The sequence below is a fragment of the Aedes albopictus genome, chromosome 3 (genome assembly GCF_035046485.1).
Source record: "Aedes albopictus strain Foshan chromosome 3, AalbF5, whole genome shotgun sequence".
Taxonomy (NCBI): Eukaryota; Metazoa; Arthropoda; class Insecta; order Diptera; family Culicidae; genus Aedes; species Aedes albopictus.
In genome coordinates this window covers 168,807,340-168,833,011 of record NC_085138.1, presented here as the reverse complement: position 1 = coordinate 168,833,011, position 25,672 = coordinate 168,807,340, and the positions used below count along the sequence as shown (strand labels likewise).

The 25,672-nt window shown below is 38.2% G+C and overlaps 1 protein-coding gene across 1 annotated transcript in view; it reads right to left on the bottom strand.

Annotated features, from left to right (window-relative positions):
* Positions 1 to 21,503, bottom strand: part of LOC109402816 (uncharacterized) — a 113,337-nt gene extending 91,834 nt beyond the window's left edge. Inside the window, exon 1 of the mRNA XM_062860634.1 lies at positions 21,485 to 21,503. The gene's annotated coding sequence lies outside the window, so the exon portion shown is untranslated. The remainder of the gene's footprint in view (positions 1 to 21,484) is intronic.
* Between the last annotated feature and the right edge of the window lie 4,169 nt (positions 21,504 to 25,672).

Here is a 25,672-nt window from a genome sequence, read left to right as displayed (position 1 = left end):
ACACTGTGTCATCTCCTACCCTCAAGCCCGTCGTGAGTACGCTAGAACTCTAGCATCAGCACCGCGGCTTTCTCAGGAGTAGTCGCTATCAGTAATGACGCAGAGATAGAGAGTCTCAAGGCAATCATTTGTCAGATGCTCCAGCAAAACGTCAAAATGAAGGATGTTGAAATGGCAGTGCCTTGCCATGGTCCGGGAACATGGCATGGCATGGAACTAATTAAGCAGGTTCAGATCGCCACGGTTCAAAAGCTGCAAACGACTATCGAATCCAAGGACAAAATCATTGCCAATTTAATAACTGAAACTTTTTCTTGTTCAAGAAGAAATAGTTCCACCGGCTATCTTCGATTGTGGATTTTCAGGAAGAGATCCTGGTAGCGCAAGATTCGATAGATTTCTTCGCGGCCGCTTCCAACCCAACACTGGAAGCGAACATACAAAATTGGATTGACCAAACCACCTCAGCTAATGACAATTGCAGCTCTGCGCTGGAAGATACATCGAGTACCAAAAACAAAAAGGACAAGCGCCACAAGAAACAAAATAAAAATCCCGCTGAGTTCCTCCAAATCAAGGGACTCCATACAAGTGGTAAGATCTAAATAATCATTTTTACTTACATTAATTTGCTACCGTAATCCGGAGTCAAATTGATCACTTTGAAACAAGTTATGTAGATAACTTATGTAGAAATTCACACTTCACACTCAGAATACCGTGATAGGAAAAAAGTGGAAACTAAAAGTTTAAGCAGCTCGTTCTCAGCCGCCAGTTTCCCCGATTTTCAATTTTCTTTCAGGGATCTTTTACTCAACTATTCTACTTTTATTTTATACAAAATTCATGTTTTCAGGGATGCTCACTTTTCCTCCAGAATAGCGTGAGTGAGAAACGTTTTAAAGAAAATCTGAATTTTTTTTGTCTGCATGAAAAATTTAAGCCTGACCAAGGTCGTGACAACTTAAGGGCTATTCACACCAACGGGCTGGGACCGGGTCCGGGCCTCCGCCGGGGCCCGTCCGGGCTATGTTTCGAATTTCTTCCATACAAAATGTATGGAAGCGTTCGCACTACGGCAACAGGGCAGTGTCGTTAGCAGTGCCGGTTAGCTGTCCTTGTTCCACCAATTGAATGTTTTTGAAAACGCGTTTGCGCGCGAAATCTTTCTCGCTCATTTCTGCTATCAAATCCGTCACCGACTCACCGACGGTTTGAAACGGCGACTGTTTCGAACGGTCGGGAACAGTTTGGAACTGGACGGTCAATATAATGAGAGATCAGAGCGTTAATGATTAATCATAAATTTAATCATGATTAATGATTAATGATTGAGATTAATCAAAATCATTAATCATAATCACAAAAAAATCTCATTTAATCATTAATCATTAATCTTAATCACACTGTTTTTGCAATCTAATCATTAATCAGTAATCATAATCATAAGAAAAAATATTAATCAATCATTAATCATTCATCACCAAAAATGATTCATCATATAAAATATATAATCCAATTTAAATTGGTTCAAATGCTGTTTCAAATAATATAATTTATAATTCTTTTTACAAAAATCTCCCGGACAGAGTTACCCTTTACTTTTGAAACTTCAAAAACATTTTAAACAATAAATATATTTTAATCATTTCCAGTTTTTTGTGATTGATTAATCATGATTAATCATGATTTTTAATCAATGAGCCGTTTTTAATCATTAATCATAATCATTAATCACAGATAAAACCAATTTTAATCATTAATCATAATCTTTAATCATCCTAAAAATCAAATTAATCATTAATCATAATCAATACCTAATCACCAAAATTGGAATTTTAATCACCAATGATTAATCATGATTAAAATTTTTGTTAATCATGAACGCTCTGTGAGAGATGAGGTTTTGAAAGATAAGTTTGGAAGACATTCACCAGAAACTGCAATAATTGCGCATTTCCGTTTGTGTCATTATAAATTGTGCTGAGGGTTTGTAATAATTGCTTTAGTAGTGCGCCAAGTACACTTTTTAGCTTTGCGTTTTTACTGATGAAAGTTTCAAACAATTCTGATAATTTTTCCAATTATTTTAAAACTTCTGGAAATTCAGCTAATTGAACATGAATTTTCCGCATGTTAAGCAATTTTTATGGCAATGTCTCTTGGAATTCATTCATTAATTCTTCTAGGGACTTGTTCGCGCCAACGCGAAGTAGTAACCGCGAATGTGTTAGCCCCAATTTTCTTTACAACCTGCCACGTCGTCCGACTGTCCATTCAACCATCTCTTCCCGCCGAACATGATTGATCCTGCCCGAAACCATCAACCGTCCTCGTGATCTATGTGTCAGCAGCAACCATCATCATCAACGCCCGAACTAATCAGCATCTTAGGGTAAACAGGTATAATATGCCCCCCTTAAGGCGAAACTGGAAGGATTTTCTCATTTTTTCGGGTTTTGATTTTTTATTAAATAACGGAGCAATATTTTCAAAATCGGTTTTCGTGCACATGTGGAGTATGGATCAATGTATCTTCTGATTTTTTTTGAGGTGGAAAAGTTTTTCCATTTTTGCAGAAACCATTTTTTAGTGAAATTTTGTTCAAAAATGGTTTCTGCAAAAACGAAAAACATTTTCCACTACAAAAAAAATTCAGAAGATACCTTGATTCATACTCAACATGTGCACGAAAACCGATTTTGAAAATAATACTTCGTTATTTAATAAAAAATCAAAAACCAAAAAGTGAGGAAATGCTTCCAGTTTCGCCTTAAGCAGAAATGGCAATATATCTAAAACTGTCACCTTATTCCATCTATTGTCCACTGCAAATCGTTGTTCCTAAAGTCAGTGAAGTGTTGCATGCCAATTTTGCCTTTGGAAGGGCGGCTATGGAAGCTTTGAAACGTTTTTCGAAAACGTTCCAAAATTTGTCTTTTCAAAACAAACGGGGCAATACGCCCCATCAAAAGAAAAACGTCGAGCCCCGTGATAAAAATGCCCCAGGGGATAATTCCACCACCTGCTTATCCTAGGAGAGTCTTTTAACAAGTGGTTAACTGCATAAAAGTTGCAAAATAACACAACCGAACAGAACTACACTTCTAATGGTTTCGGCTTGCAGTCACAGAAATAAGCGTTGGTTCTGTTATTTCATCGCCGACGTTTCGATCCTCGGGTTTGGATCTTCTTCAGGGCTCGAAGTTAACCAACTTGTGAAATGCCGTGTTTGCACGGAGGTATGTCGGGATTTTGGTGGAATGGCCTCATTAACAATTTTGTACCCTTGCTAAATTAATGGGAAAATTAATTACTGGGGTTTTTCTACACTGTCCGGAATTGCACTTTAAACGGATGTTTCACCGTCGAAGAAAGGGAGAACCAACGCTTATTTCTGTGACTGCAAGCCGAAACCATTAGAAGTCCCACCAAAATCAGTCATCCAAGAAACGAACAGAACTAGCTTGGTTTACAATGAAGTCAGCTCACAAGAGGTAAAATATTACGCCAAAAGCCTTGATTTCAGACTTTTTGATATTTTTATTGCTTTTCTGTTCCAACCAACTAACGGACTAGCTTGATGGAAATTATTCTTCAATGTTTAGGATTTCTTATCGATCACGCATGCGAAAGGCGCTTAAATCGCTAGAAAATGAAGGGGGGCGTTTTGCCCCGGTGGGGCGTATTATACCCTTTTACCCTATATGCAAGGAATTTTCCTCCATCACCAAAGCCGTCACCGTTATGCATCCATCTCCTTTTATCTCATTCAGTATGTTGAGTGCGCTCCACACCGCCACCTCACAAGAGTCCATTGTCAACCACGAACGAAAACAGTTGATTCGACCCCGACCTGTACAAACAATCCGAATATTCGAAATACAATCCTAGTTTAGTTTAGTTAAGTGAACAATCCGCGTTTTTCTCCATCAGTGAAAGTCACCACAAGGTGTTACAGTCCACCTTCCAAGCGAGCTACCGATCCCGAATACGTTCACCCCGAAAATCCCCGTTCCACGACGGAACAGGACTCTTTCAGCAGTTCTTCAGCAATTCTTAAGAGAAATTCATCAGAAGTTTCATCGGCAATTTTGTTAGGAATTCTCCCTCTATTTTCTTAAAAAAAATCCCTCCAATTGTTTCAAAGTGTCTTCTGCAATTCTACAAGGTATTTTTCTATCCAGGTTTTATTTTTAAAAGAATATATCATCTATTTACTCAGGAATTTCTTCAGAGATTCCTCCACAAATTCCAAGGCTTCCCCGATGAATTACCCAATGATTTTCTAGGAATTCCTCCAGCGATTCCTTAACCCTTTATAAGGCAGTGGCAACTATATTACCACCTACTGTTTGTATTTTTAAATGTGTTGTAACAATTTATTTCGAACTTTTTTTTGGTTTACGCAAAATTGGGATTACCAACAACGCCTGGTACTTTTTTGGTGCTAAACAAAGCTTTAACAACAATTTGGGAGCCATTTGTATTCTCAAAAAATGGCTAAATTTGACCGAGTGTAGAAAATAAGCTCAAACTTATTGAACATTTTTAGATTTGATAAATATTTTAAGAAATAATCAAATTATGGGTTGACATGAGCTGAACAACACAGTTTATATTATGGGTTAAGCCCTAATCCACTCTAAAATCTCTTTTCCGGCTTTTTGTCGAAGTCAAAAGAAGAAAAGTACCCTTAACGGGTAGTGGCAAGAATATTTCCACCTCAAAAGCTCGTTTTTGAGGTTAACGGGCAGTGGCAACTACAGGGGATAGACAAAATGATCGGGACAAGCAAAATTTTCACTTTTCAAAAAAATGTTCAACTAGCTGTAACTTTTCGAAAAGTGCATCAAATATTCTCAATTTTTTACTGTGAGTGCATCAACTAGTTGTGCATCAGTGGTTCAAATTTGAAAAAGATCGGCCCATTCTCCACGAAGTTATAAAGATTCTTAAAAAAGGTAAAATTATACCATAGCCAACTTTGAGCTGTTATATCTCCGGATTCAATAAATCGATTGAAATAAAATTTTGACCATTTATGACTTATATAATGTACTCTGGAAAACATTTCACTTAACTTGAAATTTTTAACAAGAGACAAAATTATAGCGATTTTAATTTTTTCACGATTTTTTAGTAAATTGGTCCATTTTTAATATGCATTCTTAAACTTTTTCAATTGGCTTCTTTAACGGTGTTGAGATAATTCGATATTCTGAATCTGCATGTCAAACTGAGCCGAAATCCAAATTTTCATGAATTTTGGAGCCCGGGAACCTATTCAAAAATCAATTTGAAGTTTGTATGGGAGCGATTTGTCGAATCACCCCTCGTCGCAATTTGTACTGGGCGGAGCTGTCAAACAGTTGCCCAGCTGTCAAAAGGTGATTTCAAAAAATTTCTTTGGAATAGATTTTAGATATCAAAATAAGGTTCTAAAAATCTGAAAAAAATCATAGTGGCTCAGAAAAAGGTGCTCTTTCGTATAAAATCAAAAAATCAATATATTTTTCAAAATTTAAAAACCCAATTTATTGGTGGCTATGTTGTTACTTTCCTTCAAAACACATTCATATATAGTCAATTAGAGGGAAATTGAATGAACTATAATTTGCATCTTGAATTTTGAAACAATGTTGATATTTTAGAAAATTTGAAAAAAATTAAGAAACATAATCTAATCATTATAATTTTCTTCCGTGTTAAAAATATTAAGTTAAGTCAATGGTTTTTCATAGCTCATTATATAAGTCATAAATGGTCAAAATTTCATTTGAATCGGTTCATTGAATCCGGAGATATAACAGCTTAAAGTTGGCTATCGTATAATTTTATCTTTTTCAAGAATCTTTATAACATCGTGGAGAATAGCCCTATATTTTCTAATTTTGGACCACTGATACACATCTAGTTGATGAACTTACAGTAAACATTTGAGAATATTTGATGCATTTTTCGATAAGTTACAGCTTGTTGAACACTTTTTGAAAAGTGAAAATTTTGCCTGTCCCGATCATTTTGTCTATCCCCTGTATATTGACACCTAGATTTTTGAGAGTTTCTTTCAAACAAAAATTGTTACATGTAATCATGTATATAACTATTTCCATGATAGTATGCGTTGACAACTCTTCTAGTTTTCTCGGCCTTATAAAGGGTTAAGAAAATCCTTCCGATTTTGCTTCATGTATTCCTCCAGGGATTCTTCGAGGAAATCCTCTAGAAATTTTTCCGAGAATTCCTCCAGAATTTCACCCAAGATTCCTTTGGCTGCCTCCAGGGATAACTTAACTAATTCCTCCTGTAGTCTCCACTAGGGACTACAGCAATTCTTCCAGATAGTCGTTCAGGAATTAATTAGGATTTTTTCCAGGAAATTTTCCAGAAATTCTTCCAGATTCAAGAATAACTACAGGAACTCCTAAACAAATACTCCAGGAATTACTCAAGGGATTCCTCTAGAAATTTCTCCAGATTTTGTTTTTCAGAAATTGCTCTAGGATTTCCTCCAGGAAATCCTCCATAATTTTTTTCCAAGAATCCCTGAAGACATTCCTCCAAGAATTTCTCAAACAATTCCTCCAGGAGTTACTCTAAGAATTCATCTAGGAATTTCTCCGAAAAATCCTCCAGGGATCTCTACAGAATCTCCTTCAGAAATTCCTTCAGTTTTTTCTAGGTATTCCACTATGAATTTCTCCATGGATTTCTACGAAAATTTCTCTTGGAATTCCTCCAGGAAATCCTACAGAAATTCCTCCATGTTTCCCTCAATGAATTCTTCCAAGAATTCCTTCACGAATTCCTCCAACAACTCCTTCAAGAGTTCTTCCAAGAATTCCTTCAGGAGTTCTCCAGGATTTTTCCAACAATTTCTACAGGAACTTCTCGAGATAATCTTCCAGAATTTCCTCCAGGTTCTCCTCAAAAAAATCCTCCAAGAATTTCTCAACACTCAAGGAATTTCTTCAAAAATTTCTTCAGGAATTCCTCCAAGGATTTCTCCAGCAATTTCTCCAGGAATTTCTCCAGAAATTTTGCGGTATTTTTTCCTTGATTTTTTCCAGGAATTCCTCCGAAAATTTTTCCGAAAATTACTACTCAGCTTCCTCCATGAATTTCTCCAGTAATTTCTACAGGAAGTCCTCCAGGAATGTTATAAGAAATTCCTCCAATTTTTTTCCTGCAATACCTGATGGAGTTCGTATGAATCCAGGAACCAAGAAATCGGTGGAACATATGAAGAAATTCCTGGAGGGATCTATGGTAGAGTTTTTGGAAAAAATCATGCACAAATTCTAAAGGAAATTGTAAAAAAATCTAATTCCTGGTGAAAATTCTAGAGGGATTCTTGAGGAAATTTCCAAGAATTCCACCAAGAATTCCTCCAGAAATTTCTCCAAGGATACTATAAAAAACTTCTCTAGGATTTTTTCCAAAAATTTGTCCAGCAATTTCTTAAAGACTTTTGACAAAAAATACTTCAGGAGTTTCGTCAAAATTTTCAGAATTTTCAAAATTTTCCCAAGAATTTCTCCAGGAACCCCTTCATGACATTTTTCAAGAATTCTTCCAAGCATCCCTCCATTAATTTCGAATAGAATTCTTAAAAGAAATCTTAGAGATTTTCGTCCAAAAAAATCATCCAAAAGTTTCTCCAAGAATCGCTCCAGGAATTCTTTTAAGACTTTCGCCAATAATTCTTCCGGCAGTCCCTCCAGGAATTTTTGCAGAATTTTTTCAAAGGATTCTTCCAGGAAATCCTTAAGAGATTTTGCAAGAGATTCCTTCAGGACAAACGAACAATTCCTCCAGAAACCTACAAGAAATCTTTCAGAGACTCCTCAAAAAATTACTCCTGACATTACTCCAAGGATTTGTCCAGGCATTTCTCTACAAATTCCTCCAAAAATTTCTTAAGGAATTCCTACAAAAATAACTTCTTCAGGAATTCCTTGAGGAATTATTTCAGGAATTTCTGCGGGAATTTTCAAAGATTTTTTAAGAATTCCTCACGAAATTCTTTCATAAATACCTCCAGGATCCTTCTTTGAAAAAATCTCCAGAAATTCTTTAAAAAATCTCCTGTAATTATCCCAGGGATTCCTCCGAGAACTGCTACAGGGATTTCTCCCGGAACTCCTCCAGGAATTCCTCCGAAAATTTGTTCAGGAATATCGTCAAAAAACCCTCCAGAAATAAATCCAGTAATTCATTGATAAATTCCTCCAGAAATTCCTTAAGAAATTATTCAAGAAATTCCTTTAATAATACCTTCATTCCACGAAAAATTTCATCAGGATTTTTTTTGAGAAATTTCTTTAAGAATTCCTACAGGAATTTCACAAGTATTTTTCCAGGAATCACTCCAAGACTTCTGTCGAGAACTCCTCCATGAATCCTTCCAGGAATCCTCCTAGAGTTCTTCCAAATTTTTACAGGAATTTGAAGAATTCGTCCAGGAAGTCTTATAGAGACTTTTCATGAAATTTATTCATGGATTTCTCAAAGAATTACCACAGAAGTTCCTCCAGGAAATCCTTAAGGATTTTTTTTTCAGGAATTCATCCAAAAATTCATAAATAAACTTCTTTAGAAATTCCCCTAGGAAGTCCTCCAGAAATTACTCCAGTATACTCAGGAAAAAAATCCTGCAGAATTTTTAGTGGAAATTCCTAGAGATATTCCTGAAGTAATTCCTGGTAGAAGTCCTGAAGCAATTCGTAAAGGAATTCCTAAATGATTTGAAGAACTCCTGGAGAAGTTCTTGGAGGATTTCCTTGGGATATTCCTAAAGGAAATTCTGGGAGGAAATCCTTAAGAATTCCTGGAGGAATTTCTGGAATAATCCCAGGAGGAAATGTTGTGGAAATTCCTGTAGGAACTCCTGTGAGAATTCCTAGAGAAACTCCTGGATAGTTTCTGGGAAGAATTCTTCAAGGCTTTCCGTGATACTTATCTGGAAAAAAAACTCCTCGAGAAATTTCTGGAGGACATTCCGGAGAAGTTGCTGGAGGAATTCTTGGAATTATTCCTGGACACATTCCTGGAGTATTTCCTTGAGATATTTCCTGGAAGACTTTCTGGAAGTATTTTTGAAGGAGTTACTCCAAGAATTCCTCCAGGGACAACTCCAAGAACTCCTCCAGCAACTACTCCAGGATGTCCTCCAGAAATTTCTAAAGGAATTCCTCCAGAAATTCCACCATGAATTTCTCACGAAATTCCTCGAGGAATTCTTCCACGAAATACTCAAGGGATTTCTCCACGATTTACTCCAGGTATTCCTCCAGGATCTGCTCCGGGGATTCCTGCAAATATTCCTCCATAATCTACTCCAGGTATTCCTCCAGGATCTGCTCCAGAGATTCCTGCATATATTCCTCCAGGAATTACTCCAGAAAAGCCTTCAAGAAGTCCTCCCAGAAACTGTACAGGAATTCCTCCAGGAATGCCCACAATATTACCTCTATGGATTTACTCCAGAAATTCCTTCAGGATAACTCCCGAAATTACTGCCGGAATTATCTCAGGTACAGAAATTTCTTAAAGAACACGCTCAGAAACCCGTTCTGATAAACGTGAACAAACAATCGCGAATATGAGAACAAGCAAATATACACCGTGAACTGGAACTAGTTCCAGCTGTCAATATGGGCGTTCTCGATACCGTGACATCTAGTTCACGGTGTACATTTCTTATTGTTGTTATCGTTGCTATGCATAGTTCCCGTTTGTTCCCGTTGCCGTGACTGGGAGTGTACGTATATCGGAACGGATTTTTTGCGTCAATAACTTCAGAGATTCCTCTAGGATTCTTGAAGAAATAGCTGGAGGAAGTCCTGTAAGAATCTCAAGAGGAACTCCTGGAGAAACTGCTTGATGAATCCCTGAAGGAATTCCTGGAGGAATCTCTGGAACACTTTATGGAGGAATTCCTGGAGAAATCCTAAGAGGAATTCTGGATGGAATCTGTGGAGGAAGTTCCGGACGAATCCCTGGAGGAATTCCTAGAATAATTCCTGAAGGAATTTACGGAGGAATGCCTGGAGTAATCCGAGGAGTTATTTTTGGAGGATTTCATGCTAGGTTTCATGGAGAAATTCCTGAAGGAATTCATGAAAAATGAATCCTGGAAAACCTGAAGCAGTTCTTGGGGGAGTTTTAAGAGTAATCCTAGAGCAATTTCTGGAGGGCTTCCTGCAGGGATTTCTGGAGTAATTTCTGAAGGACTTGCTGAGGGAACTCCTGGAGGATATAGATAGATAATATCAACAATGTTCATTGCAGTATATTTTAGTTCTTCGTTTTAAAAACAAACAACAAAGTTCTACGAGTCTCTTCCTCAATTACATATTTTAAAATCATAATATTTTTTTTGTCTGTATTAACGAGATTTTCAACCCTAGGCTAGTTCATCTCGGGACCCACGTTGTACTTCCCTTCCGAAGGAAGACCCCACATTTTGTGAGTATGTCGAAAGTGAGATTCGATCCCAGGTCCTCCGCATGATAGTCAAGTGTTCTAACCACCACACCAGGTCCGCTCCACAAAAATCATAAAATGCGACAAATTTAAAATAACAAACTATATTTAGTTTTGTAACTATATTGCAGTACTTTGAGTGATGAAAAATAACACAAATAAATCACACTTGAGCGTAAAAAAAAAACAATTATACATCGCAATACATTTAAAGTTTTACGTAAAAATAGAATGAAATTTATAACGGCCACAGTTTTTTAAGTAGTAAAACTTAAAATTTAGAACATAGAAAATTTCAAAACATCTACTTAAGAGCACTTTCATAGATATTAACTGTGAACTTTCTCTTCCAATGATGATTCTGCATGTGTATATCGTATATCAGAAACAAAGATACTCTATGCCCAAGGAAGTCAAGAAGGGCATTTCCTGCACCGTCCAAGTGACATTTGAGTCTAATAAACTAGAAGAGTTTTTCTAATCCAATAAAGAAGAAGAGCTTCTTAAATTCATAATAAAATGTTTTAGATTTTATGACGGTTCTCAAAACCTCTGCATAACTAAGAGGTCATGAAAACGTTACTGAAAAGTTGAAAAGTGTATGACTATCTCATAAGAAATATCAAGCTGATAAACATTCCCTCGCTGATCAATTTGCTCTCGGTTTACGGTTCCCGTTGAACCAGCAACTGTGAGTAAGCAACAGTGTGAAATAGCGTGATGACCAATTTTGGCTAAAACGTGTAGTTACAGTGTCTGAAAATGAATATTTTGGCCCAGCTGGCCGACACGGAATGATGCTTACCTACTTGTATAGAATTTATGTTTTATTTGCTGGTGGAACCTAGGACGAACCGTGAAGCACTGCAATGTGGTGGGAAAATCATAACTTCATTCCAACGTAATAACAACCATGATTCACACCACTTCGCCTTTGGTTGAAGATTCGCCTCGTTTAGCCGGATCCGCGAGGCAACACGGGGAATCCACTACCTACTGACTGATGGCAATTACGGCTGTTGCATATTGCATTACCATTAACTTGTCCTGTTCAGCTATATAGTCCTATAAATAACTGATCAGTTTAAGATACGGCACGGCTAGGAGGAGTACATATCAGTAGGCGATGTTAGCCATGCCACGTGAGTTGATGAAAATTGACTTTCAAATATGAATGCAGTCAGTGAGGCTGATGGCCGGAAATTGGGCTGGACATGTCCGATAACACATTCTTGATGCTGGCGATGATGAAGTTGTTATGAAATGGTTTATTCAACAACTTTTGATACAATTACGCGCATGACCGTTCCAAAAGAATTAATAAAATCATAAAGTTGTGAAGTTGATCGTCGAGGTTGTACAATGCATCAAGCGCTTGTGAGTGGCCCCTACATAATTTAATAGATAACCAGCCTACGTTAAAGCTCTCATATTTCCACAGTAAGTATGTGAATGTCAGTAAAGATTTCATGTAGGTAGAAGTTTTTAGGTCAAAACTGATACTCTAAGTAAACCGTCTCCTTATTGTAATGCTTGAAACTAGTATTGTTCCACAGCTTTTCCGCGGTTTATCATAGGACATCCTTCGCTGATGTCACAAAAGTGCTAACAAAACACACTTCCGCGCGGAAAACTCTGCTTTTCATCGCGTTAATGTTGATTGCATATTCCGCTTACTCCAACTGAAATGATTTCAAACCCACCCCTTTTACATGGATGAAAACGAACAATATCCTCCAGATGGGCGACGGTGATATGCGACTGCACTCCTACAGGCTGACTGACCGTGACAATCCTCTCAACTGGAGGAACAGCTATTACTAGGATGAGTGGCTTGCATCGTCGTATGTTACGCCGCGGTTGGTCAACTGTGCTGGCCTCTGGCAGAATGTCCCCTATCGGGTGACCGGCGTACATACCCATATGAATTATTCAATTCTTGTGGTCGTCGCGTCGTGTTGTCGGTCGGTGGGGATCTACGCCTTGATCCGGATTGCGATAGTGCGACCTCACCCGGGGGTATTGCAAAAACAATCAGCCTTGCAGTGTAGATCCCTTGAAAAAGGTAACAGCAACTAACAGTCAGTGTGGCTATTCAGGGCAGGAGAGAGAATAGCCTGATCCAGTATTTTATGCACCAGCAAAATGCAGCACTTGAAATTTAAATAAGGTGCAGTGAAACAATTGATTCAATTCAATGCGAAGATATTGAGTCAACTTCTTTTCTAACCGAATTGTTTTTGTGCGATCAGAGTATGTTTTGGCGAAAACATTAGAAAAATCAAAAACCAACATTTACAAAATCGCGCGTTACAAAGGATCAACTTCCAAAACATGTTTGAATCGATTTTAGATGACGAAAAATGAGATCAAAAAGTACAAAAAAGTGTCAAAAATCGGAAAAATAGCTACGTTATTTATAAACTCTGCCTTATTTGAAAAAAAAATATAAAAAAAAAAAAATTTCAAAATAAAAAAAAAATTAAAAGTGTTACAAAAGGGTTGCCATAGTGGTGGAATACATAGATCTGGAATGATTTTTGCCACCGGATTTTCTGTCTGATGAACAATTTGTAGAGATTTAAATCTATAGGGCGAAAGAAAGCATCAGTTTTGGCTATAGCGCATTATTCAGTCTGTGGTGATATGTGGTGATATACATGAGCATATATGTATTTTTTTGATTAGTGGACCCTAATATGATGATTGCAGCTGAGAAAACCATAATTTTGTGAGAAAACTTTAGGAAGAAAAAACTTTCTTTTGAAAAAAAAACGGCTCTAATATGTCTATTGCGGCCAGGGTGCTTTCAATTTGGCCACTTCCATAAAAATACACGTGATTTGCCAAAAAGAAATCAAAGTAAGCAATATGGCCAAAATTGACGCAGTGCTTTTATTTTGACCAGTGCACATTTTAATGCATAATCTATAATTTTGCTAAGTTCTGAATTTGTCCTACAAAATAGAGATTGTAAATTTTCATTCAACACATTGTTAGTTTCCATAGAATGGATGTTTTTTTTTTAATAATTTCCTTTAGGCCAGTGCACGTACCCTATTTAAAAAAACTGTATTTTTTTTTTGCAACAGAATTCTACTAGAAACTGTTAAACAAATTGAAAACGAACTTTTGAGATAAACTTTTGGTGGTATGCCTTGATATTTGTTTATAAATTAATAAGTGAAATTTTGTCAGATTTCTGGAAAAAAGTTAAAAAAAAAACACGTGTACTTCTTCCTTTTGATCGAGTAGTTTTAAACGCGGGATCACAAGTTAGTCTTGTGGATACGACTTCTCTGATCGACAATCCGGAGAAAACGAGATCGATTTCAGTTCTGGTCGGGAAATTTTCTCGACTTCCCGGGGCATAGTGTATCATTGTCCTTGCCTCAAAATAGATATACAAGTTGATGGAATGTTAGGCAAAGAAAGCAAATTACTGTGGAAGTATTCAAAGAACATCGCATCAAGAGTTGAAGATAAAAGATAAGTCAAGTTGCAGTGGGAACGTCGAGTCACAGAGAAGTAATAAAGTGGAGCAAGCTGCTCCTGAAGCATTTTCTAAAATTCTAAAATAAATACTCTAGGCTTCAGAGATAATTTGTTAATCAATTTTGACCCAATTGAAAAATTAAAATTGAATTCAACAAGCACTTCTGACGGCACTCCTTCACGGTGAATCAAAATTCAACCATCGCGCAACAATAATGACAATGTCGCAACCTGTATTTGTTGCGACAAAACAACCCATGCGACATAAGTTTGTCCCAACTTGAAAATAATGGGATTAACATCGTACACCACGAATTTAGAGACTTTTAAGCCTTGCATTGCGATTTTCGAACGGTAACTTCGAGTCGGTAAACACTGCAACTCTGGTGAAGCGCTACTATCAAACAGTTTCGACTTTGGGTTAGTAATAATTGATTATTCACGAGTTGAAAAGTACGCAACAAATTCAGCATCCGTTTTGTCTGCAACAAAAAATTTCGAGATCATGTCATTATCTGTCACCAGTATGGATAAGGACTAATCGTCGCACCTTCTTTGTTGCTTGTTTCGAGCCTCTTTTGTCTGACAATTCTCTTCACTGCTCCTTCATGAAGGTTCTATGGATTCATCAAAAACTTTCTGTGATTTCCTTTGAAATCCAATCTATAAGTATTCACAAAAAAAATATTGGATTTTTTTATTATTATAGTGAAATTTTCAGAGATTTTTGGTTACATATTGCGTATATGATTTTGAAAAATTCAATAATTTTTAAACTTTATACAGAAAATCATCTTTTTCTTCTTTTTCGGAGCCTCAATAATATTTTTCAGATTTGTAGTACTTTATTTTGGATACCTTTAATAAATTTGTAATGTTTTTTTTTAAATCACCTAGGGGCTGTTCATGAACCACTTACACTAAATTTTGGCCATTTCAGAAGGTTTTTCGGTAAACCTTTGCATAAAAGTAACAGTACTGCCTGAATATCATATTTTTTTTTTCGTTACACCATGAAACCTAACCTCAAAGTGCTTCACAATCAACAGGTCATTTTGACATATCACATCACACACATGAAAAATAAAGACAACAAATGACCTGAGAATTGTCAATTATTGTTAGTTTAGGTTTTGCAAAGGATTAGAAGAAGTCATTAAAAATCTAAATGTATCATTTGAGATCTTTATTTTAATTGACAATTCTACAATGATTTTTCATTAGGGCTTAACTGACTTGATCGATTTTTCTCCGTCGACTCTCTCATTCGCCAAAAACTTGGATCAAAACAAATCACATTTCTTATTGTTTCTGTAGCAAGATACAGTCGTCCATAGTATTGTTACAAAAAATCTTTGGAAAACTTAACACACATTCTGTATTAATACAAAGAGAGGATCAATGAAGAAATCGACAATGGCCCTGATGAAAAACCATTGTCGAACCATTGTCTGCTGATCTTGAACTTAAAAATTGAATAAACCACTTGATTATGACGAAAATATCAAAAACCGCACAAAAAATATGCTCTGATGTAAAATTGAGCTTATCTGAATTAAGGTCAATTCGTATATTTTTCGCAAATTATGACATGTGTGATCCCATATTCCAATAATGTACTTCCAAAAGATAATATTCAGTTGAAAAAATAAATTAGGTTACGCTTTCAATACAATTTTTAGAACAACTTTAAAATCAGAATGACTTGGGGGTAAAATGAACAGCTGGTTCCAACTTTACCCATTTTTTTTAATTTTGTGCAAACTCGGTATATTGGAATCTATAGCACATATTTTGACACAACTAGTGCATAAAGTTAAGAAAAAAAGTATTTTGCGCTCATAAAATAAGATTTTTATTCGAAAAATTGCTTGTTTTACTACATTTTTTACAAATAATTATTCCAGCACATTCCAAATTATATATCAAAAGTTCTAAAAGTGTAGCATATAAAGTTTGTATTAAATTTGTTGGTCGACACTTGAATATATCAAAATTATACATTTAAACTTGTTTTTGAAGACATGTTCATTTAACCCCCATTGAATGTTCATTTTACCCACACTATTTTTCATAACTCTGTCTTCTTGCATGTCTTGTAATCGAAAATAATGTAAGAAAACTGTATTTTTTTATTAAACTTAAAGAGCTCTTTGAATATACTGCCATCTACGATATTAAGGGGCGAAAAATAAAGATTTTGTCATATTTCTACTGGAAACGACCACAAACGCTTAGGGTGTTCATATTACCCCCAATTCCCCTACATGAGAACTTTTGTAAAAAAAAAACAAATTATGTACCAAAAAAGTGTATGATTTCTATACCTCTGGAGGGTCAAAATGTAGAATAATTATTGGTTCGGTTCCAAAACGCGAACCACCCAAGTAACAATGAATGCTGAACAGTGAGAGTATTAGCTGAACAATAGCTGGTTAATGGTGTCATTGGCTGAACACAATGACAGCTGAATATTGGTCTGAAGTATGGCTCGTTCAACCTATGGTTTAACCTCTTTAATCAGCAATGCATAGATGGCTGAATATCAAGTTGAGTAGAATATTATTCATCTGGGTAACCAGTTTTAGAACATACACCAACATGCAGAATTAATTACCTATTGTTCAACCTTTATTCAAATATATTTTGACAGCTGGCCCAAGCATGGTTTTCGTGAAGTCCAAATCGCTTCTTCAGTTTAAATACAGACTTAGTTCAATTTATGTTCTTGACTATTTTTTTTTTTTTTTTTTTTATAAAATATAGTTTATTCAGCTGATTTTCTTAAAAATTAATTACAATGCAATCAATTATAATTCAACGTTTAAGTAAAACTCTAGTTCATCTACGTCTATTCTGTTATCACACTTGTTGACAAAAGTGACGTAATTGATAAAGTGTTTCATGATTAGTGTTCTTTGTGTTCTGTTTGTGTTGTACAACTCTGGGTGTATCAATTGTTCAAAAGAGAGTCTTCGTCCATTCACAATACGCATCAGCTTGCTTCTCAAATGGTCCCATGCCGCAGCCACTCGAGGACACTCGTGAAACTTATGTCTCAGGGTTTCAACCGCTGTATTGCAGTGAACACACTGGTCGTTGTTCACTCGACGAATTGTACACCATAGCTGTCTGTGCTCCACTTTCTCGTTGACTAGCAGGTACCACTGACTGCGCTGCTCCGAAGTAAGTTTTCTGCTTCCGATGTTCAGCCAAACTCGCTTCCAGTTCACCGCAGGGTATCGCAGCACGATCCGTGGCTGGTCGGTTTGCTCGATATAAAACCGATGGATTTGATCGGAGGAAGGATTTTGTAAGATTTGAGGCGGCAGGTTTTGTCGTGCCTGCAGGATATTTCTTAGGCAAGGAACATCAGGGGGGACATTGGGATGAACTTGGGAGATTACGGAATGATAAAATGGAATGGAACCGATCTCTCGAAGATGACGGTTGATAAGCAAGGATTTCCCTTTCAAGGCTATTAACTGGAGCTTCAGCCCCCCTTCATCCCTAGGTCTTGCTAGCTGGATTATTGGCACACGTGCAGGATGTCCTCTCCACAAGAATGTTCCAACGGTTGCTGTGGTCTTGGCTGCGTGCACGGAAAGAAACGAAGGTGTTGACAAGTAGAATCTTCTGATGCAAGGTAATTGTGCGCAGCGAATTTTGCCAAATTTGTTGTGCAATTTTTCCCACTATTCCATCCCAATTAATGGTAATCATTCGCCGTATTGAATTTACAAACACAACTCCCAAAATCTTGATTTGGTTGTTGGTTTGCAACCAGTCTATATTGAGTGGAGCGTTGTTTATAAAGCCGACATCAATGGATGTTGTCTTCCGAAGGTTGAGTACAGCCCCCGAAACTCTTCCGAAGCGATGGAATATGTCCCGCATTGCATGGATTTTCTGCGCTGATGTGGTGATCACACTTATATCATCGGCATACGCGACGATCAGATCGGTACCACATACCCGTTCAAGAGAGGCCACGAGAGGATGTAAATATAGTACAAACAGGTGCATGGAGATAGGGTCCCCCTGCCTCACGGATCGTTGGATGGGGAACGCTGTTGTTAGGTAGCCGTTTATCAGCAGGCGGGATGATGAGAGAGCCGAGATTCTTGAGAGTAGGTCCACGAGTTGGGGATGGATGCCGAGGGACCGCATGTTTCCGAACAGGAATGAGTGTCTCACCCGATCGAACGCATGGTCCAGGTCGTAGCTCACGAGTTTCCCCACTTGTTTCGTCGCCGACAACTGTGCGATTCTATCCTTCAGAGCCAGGCTGGCTTGAAAGATATTGTTATGCCCATTTGAACACTTCTGGGCATCACTTAGTATGTGGTGCGATTTCATCAGACTATCCAAGCGTGTTTTCAGTATGCGGGAGAGTAGTTTATAGTCGAAGTTTAGAAGGGAAATGGGTCTGTATGAAGCAACAGTGTCGCCAGTTCCCTTCTTTTTAACGAGCACGATGACACCTTCGACAAACTTGGCAGGAAAATTTGACTGTAGTGCTTCATTCAAAATGAGGTTGATTTCACGATGGATGACGTCAAATGCCCGAAGATAAAATTCTTTGGGTAAGCCATCCGGGCCGGGTGATTTCTTCGATGCACTGGATTTAATTGCGCTCCAAATATCAGCAGTGGTGATTTCTTCCATACAAGCTTCGTTGGTTGGGTCGTTTTCTGGGATGATCTGGTTGCACTGGAATTCGTTGAGGAGTTCGGCTTCTACGTTTTGCTCTCTGTACAGCTCGGAAAAATATCCGAACATTTGACGTTGAATGGCTTGCGAGTCGTTAATTACCCCACCCTGGTCATCGTCGATTTGTGCTATAGTTGTCCGCTTCCTTCTTCTGTCGCCTAGTTGAAAAATCGAGAGAGGCTCTCCCGCCAGTATTGGCTCATTTATCCGAGTGAAGGTATGAGTGAAACGACGTTGCAGTGCCAGTAACTCACCCTTGAGCCGGTTTATCGTCGCCAGCATCCCCGGATTTTGATAGTACCCATCGTATGCGCGCTTCAGCTGGTTGTAGAGATGTTGATGTGCAAAACGGTATTCATCATATGCTTGTTTGGATTTCCAGCGGAAAAAGCTGGTGATTTTTGTTTTAGCAAACTCCAACCACCAATCCATCCAGCTGCGGAAATGTCGTCGCTGCCGCGTCCAAAATTGCCAGCGTAGCTGGAGCTCTGCAATATTATCTTCGGTGAGCAGGTGAGGACGAAGGGACCAAAACCCCCGGCCCTGAGGCCGACCGAGATCAGGTAGACACATTCGAAGGGTAACTGCCATATGATCGCTAAATGAGCAGACGTGTGTTTCTACCGTGCGCAGCTGCTCGCGCAAACCGCCGCTGATATAGATACGGTCTAATCGAGAGGAAGAAGTCGCCGTTACGTATGTGTGCCCTGCTTCCCTAGAGCGTAGTTTTAGCCACACATCGTGCAGCTGCAACTGCTGTACAGTTGCTTGTAGAGCGGGACTAGCATTGTAGCCGGTGGCGTCACATGGTCGCAGAACGCAGTTAAAGTCCCCTGCTAGTACAATATGCTCTGTACGGTGTCGGAGATAGTAAGCAATTGTATCGTTGAAGAAACGTTCTCGCTGGGCGCGGAATGCGGTTCCGGACGGAGCGTAGATACAGCAAAGAGTCGTATTATTGACCCGAGCTGTAATTAGACGGCCATCCAAGCTTCGCTCAACATGTGAAAATTGGATGTGATCCTTCAGTGCTATTGCCGTGCCTCTTCTGGAATGGTCAACGTTGGCGATGACGTTGAAGCCAGGGAGAGTGAGTTGCTCGTTTTCTACTTCTTGCATGAAAACGATGTCCAGCTGCATTGCTTGGACGAATGATCTGAGCGCGTTGACTTTGTTGTTGTTCGTGATCGTGTTTATGTTGATGGTAGCAAAATTGTAGCTGGTGAAGAGGTTGACTAGGGGATGGTGTCTGAGACGTGAGAGGTTTCGTTGTTGTCATGACGCATTTTTTTGCCGAGCGGGCGCTTTTGAGAGGATCGGCTGGAAGTAGAGGTGTCGGTTTCGTTACCATCACACGTCTTTGCCGATCGGCGCGTTACTCTGGTCCACGGTTCGGTATCGGTATCTTGTTGGTCGGGCTGTTGTGTCGTGTTTTCGGTAGGATCGAGATCAATTTGGATCACTCTTGCTGGAGGGGGCATGGTTGTGCTGATCGATGAAGCCGTGTTCGTTGACGGTGACGTTTTCGCAGGTACCGGCTTCGGGATAGCCAGCTTCGTGCGCTGTTGTTTCGTCTCGACTGCTGCTCGTGAGGGTTGTGGGTTTTTGGCGGCCTCAGCGTACGAGGCGCTGCCTGTTGCCAGTTTTTGTACCATCAACTTTTTATTCTGTATACACGAGACACCGTTGTGGATGGACTCCCCGCAATGACGGCAACTTTGCTGCTGCCCATAGTAGGACACTAGCGTGGTTTCAGAGTCTATTGTCACGTAGGATGGAATGTTTTTGCGAACTATCATCCGTACGACTCGGACGCCCGTCGGGAGACCAGCGAAGAGGTGCTTTTCGTCCCAGACTTCCTCTCGAATTGAGAGCAACTCTCCATACGACATGAGGAATCTTGCGATTTTGCTGTTCGACACGTCCTCAGAGAGGTTGAAGAGTTTGACTTCCACCGCTCCGTCCTCCATCACTATGCGTAGTTTGTATTGCTTCCCATCCACTGTGAGCTCGTGTTTGTTGTCGTTTCCTTCGACAACCTTTTGTGCTGCTTCGAGGCAAGCGGTTTTGACGAAGGCGGTACCGAGGTTGCGACTATATTGGATTCGCAACACTTCGTCTCGCCTCAGGCCAAGCGTGCCACCGACAAATTGGTGGACCTCTTCGGAGGACGGTTTTTTCGGCACATTTCCGTAATCGATACGGAATGTGTTTTCGCGACGGGTTTTCGCGGCCATCGGAACACGATGCCAACGAAAATCGTGGCAAAACTCGGCGATCGATTCACTCACGGCGCTTTTTCAGAAAACCGAACGAATAATCGATAGAAATCGACGGCTGACTTCCACAGACGATGTGCACGATACGCAAAGCGCGTCTGATCGGCTCGGAAGTTGAGCACTAACTATACTATTCAGACACAACAAGTAATGCTCTTGTTCACGATGATATGTATACAATTGTCTGTGGTGTAGGTACTAAAGTGGGGGACTATAAATCAGGAGGAGTTCAATACCCAGTTTTCCCACAGATTAATTTATACATTCAAAAACATCTCTTCTGGAAATAGACGCAGCTAATGGTAAAAATAGGCTCACGAAAGTGTTTGAATTTTATTTTTACTCAATTGATATTTATTTATTACTGATTAAATCAGCTAAAGGTTGAATAACATCACCAAAACTATATGTTTATGAGCTGAATACAGGATTGTATCTATTATGCAGTGATGCTTTTCATTTTCGAGAAAAGTAATTTAACACTTATATGTACAAACCTGTCTTACCATTTTTCAACGACTTTACTAGTTCCACAATTGATGGTGTTTCGAGAAATTTTCTTACCTGAAAGTGAAAATAAAAGTAAAATGTTAGTTAAAATCATTGCAGATTCAAGAATTCCGAAAAATGAAGAGCCTTCGGAATCATTTAAAAACAAAACTTGACCTACATAGTTTGAAGCGGAAAATTTCAAAGCATACTAGGCAGACTGTTCCAAATGTTGAGCAGGGGATGGTCCCAGTTTCACTGGGAACAGAATTGAAGCACTGTTTGTTGTGTTTCCTATTTTTGTCTTTTTTTTTTGTCAGAAGTTAGCACGTATGATAACAAAAACAACGTAATTCGAATATGATGAATTTTGAATCATAGGATTACTAATGGTACCAGGGTCTTATTACATGATCGATTTAAATCATCAAATCACGGATGTTTGTATCATGTTTCCTGTATGAAGTAAGCATTTGTGATTTTAATGATCAATTCAATAAAGTTGAATAAAAATATGTAATACATAGAATATGTGTACCATCAGTAATCTCATGCTCCCATATTCATCCTATTCGAAAACAAGCGATTACGGCACCGATTCCGTTCTTTTTGTTTTCATGGGTGCTCACTTCTAACAAAAAATACAAAAATAAGAGACAAAACAAACAGCACTTCAATCCTTTGTTTTTCGTAGGATGAAAATGGGAGCCACATGCTTAAAAAGCGAACGAATACCCTAGTATATTTTGACTTATGCACTTCTTTGAAGAAAAAGATGCCCGGCAGAATGATCCAACAAGAATCGAAACATGGCGAAGATTTGAATTGCCGAAAAATGTCTGCAAAATAGAACATCCATCGAATTACTAACAAGGCAAACTTGCTTTAATGTTGGAAAGGCAATAACGACTTCTATCATCTATTTTCGAAAGGTTGGTGTGATGGTTAGAACATTTGACTATCACGCCGAGGACCTGGGATCGAATCCCACTCCCAACAAACTCACAAAATGTGAGTTCTTCCTTCGGAAGGGAAGTAAAGCGTGGGTCCCGAGATGAACTAGCCTAGAGCTAAAAATCTCGTTAACACTCCCACTGCCATGCTATAAATCACTTACACCAACTGCCATGCCTCAAAACAGTGGGAACGGTATTTTTCAACTGCTAATATCTCAGCCGTTTTTCATCCGATTTGCAAAACTTTTGAAGCTATGAATTTTCCCAGCCTTCTAGATGAATATAAAATTTTCAAACTATGGATTTGACCAAGGTTCTATTTTTGAGTACTCAAAAACTCGGAGCAAGTATCTTAAAAAATGCTGTTTTTCTGGAGCCATTCCGAATGTAAAGTAGTTTCCACGCATATTTTAATGTTGAATTGCCCATAATAATAAAGCAAAATTATTGCAAAGAAATATATAGAGATACTCAATATTAAAGACTATAAAATCTTCACAAAATTACGTATAATACAGAAAATTTGTATATTCGGTTTGAACTTTGTATTCATCGCGACAACCCCTGTGTTTTATTGCTTGAAAATAATCCCGTGCCCATGAGGAAGCTTTTCCCAAACGATTGTGAAAAGTGTGAATCTTAGAAACTTTTTTTTTCATAAAATCACGTATAATACAGGAAATTAGTATTTTCAGTTTGAACTTTACGTTCATCGCGACAATCCCCATGTTATATTGCTTGAAAACATCCACGTGTACATAAGAATACAGTTACAGATAAATGGGGACAAGTGTGAATCATAAAAATTACAAATTCTTCACAGAACTACGTATAATACAAAAAAAAATGTATATTCGGTTTGAACTTTACGTTCATCGCGACAACCCCTGTGTTTTATTGCTTGAAAACAATCATGTGTACATGAAAAAACTTTCTCCGAACGATTGTGAAAAGTGTGTATCTCAGGAACTACAACATTTTCACAAAATCACGTATAATACAGAAAATTTGTATTTTCAGTTTGAACTTCACGTCCATCGCGACAACCCTTGTGTTTATTGCTTGAAAACAATCAATTGCACATAGGAAAACTTTTTCAAAGCATTTGTGACAAGTGTGAACCATCAAAACTACAAAATCTTCACAAAATTAAGTATAATACAGAAATTTTGTATGTTCGGTTTGAACTTTACATTCATCGTAACAATCCTTGTGTTATATTGTTTCAAAGCAATCACGTGTACATAGGAATAAATTTGCAGAGCCCTGGGAACAAGGATTCCTTCATATTTTTTTCTAGGCATTCCTACAGAAATTGTTTCTTGAATTGTTGAGAAAACTTTCCTGAGATTTCCTAAGTTATGCCTAGGACCTGGTGTGATGGAACTGTTTAGGGATTCCCTTGGGAATTCCTTGGGATATTTCAGAAATTCCTCTAGGAATTTTTTCAGGAACTGCTATAGGGATTCCTCCATGAATTCCACCAGGATTTTCCCTAGGAATTCCTACAGGTTTTTTTCAGGAATTCTACAAGGGATTCCTCCAAGGGTTTTTCCAGATACTTCCACAGGAATTCCTCCAAAGATTTCTCTAGGAATTTATTCATGGGTTCCTCCAAGAATTCCACTACGAATTCTCCTCGGCATTCTTCAAGGAATTTATTCAGGGATATTCCAGGGATTCCAACTTGGATTCATGAAGAAATTTTTCCAGGATTCTTTTCACCGATTACTTCAGGAATCCCTTCAGATATTCCTCCAGGAATTCATGCAGGCATGCCTCAAGGATAGGATTTCATCCAGGAATTTCTGTAGGGTCTCCTAGAAATTACCTAAGAAATTTCTTTATTGATTCCTCCAGAAAATTAACCAGGATTTGACCTAGAAATTCCTCTATTAATTCTGTCATACAAGAATTTCTCCAAGAAATCCTTCAGGGATTCCTTCAAAAATTCTTCCAAGATTATCCCTAGGAATACCCTTTGGAATTTTTCCAGGGATTCCTTCAGGAATTCTTCCAGATTTTCCTCCAGCAATTGCTGCAGCGATTCCCTCAGGAATTCTGTAAAGAGAATTCATCCAGGAAATTCTACGGTGATTTCCAGAGTTCCTCTAGAGATTCCTCCAAAAATTCATCCAATAATTGGTAATCTTCCAGAATGTCTAAGGGAATATAAGATTTGAATGAATATATAGGGTTATTTTTGAGAAATTTTTCAAAAAATCCTTGAAGAAAATTTTCAAATGAATCATTTGAGATTTTTTTGAATCTATCCGTGAACAAATTCCTAGGGGAATTTTTGAGGAAATCCGTAGATACTTAAATTTTCAAAGGAACCGCACGAGAAGTCCTCCAGAAATTCTCACAGAAATATCTCCAGGAATTCCTCTAGGATTTAGTCCAGGAATTTCTCTAGGAACTCCTGCAGGAAAATCTCCAGGAATTTCTTCAGGAGTTGATATAAAAATTGCTCCTGGGCATTCTTCAAAAATTCAGCAATTTCTCCAGAAAATTCTCCAGGAATACCTTCAGGATTTTTTTTAGAAATTCCTTCAGGCATTTCTTCATGAATAACTCCACAGATTATTTCAATGATTCCTCCTGGAATTTCTCCAGGGCGTTTCTGTAGAAATCCTTCAAAGATTCCTCCAGGAAATACTTCAAAGATTCATCCAGGAAATCCTCCAGAAATTCCTCTAAGAATCTTCTAGGGATTTCTTCAGAAATCCGTCCTGGATTTTTTCCAGGGATACTTTCAAGAATTCCTCTATAGATTCCTCTAGAAGTTGCTTCAGGAATTCCTCCTGGGATTTCTGACAAATTTCAGAGATTCTTCCTGGAAATTCTTCGAAAATTTCTCCAGAAAATCCTTCTAAGATCCATCCAGGAAATCCTCCAGAAATTCCTCCAAGGATTCTTCCAGGAAATTCCTCAAGGGATTTTTCTAGAAATTTCTCCAGAAATTCCTTCCAGAATTCCTCTGGAGATTTCACCAGGAGTTGCTCCAAGAGTTGCACCAGGTTTATCCAGGAATTGCTACTGGGTCTCATCCAAGAATTCCTCCAGGGGTTGAGCCAGGAATTCATTTAAAAGTTGCCCCAGGCATTCCTTCAGGATTCTCTCTAGAGATTTTCAGAAATTGTTTCAGGGATTCCTCCAGGAACTCCTTCACGGATTACTCCAAGAATTTCTTCTGAGGTTCCTTCAGTAATTTCTCCATGACTTTGTCTAGGAATTCCTCAAGAGATT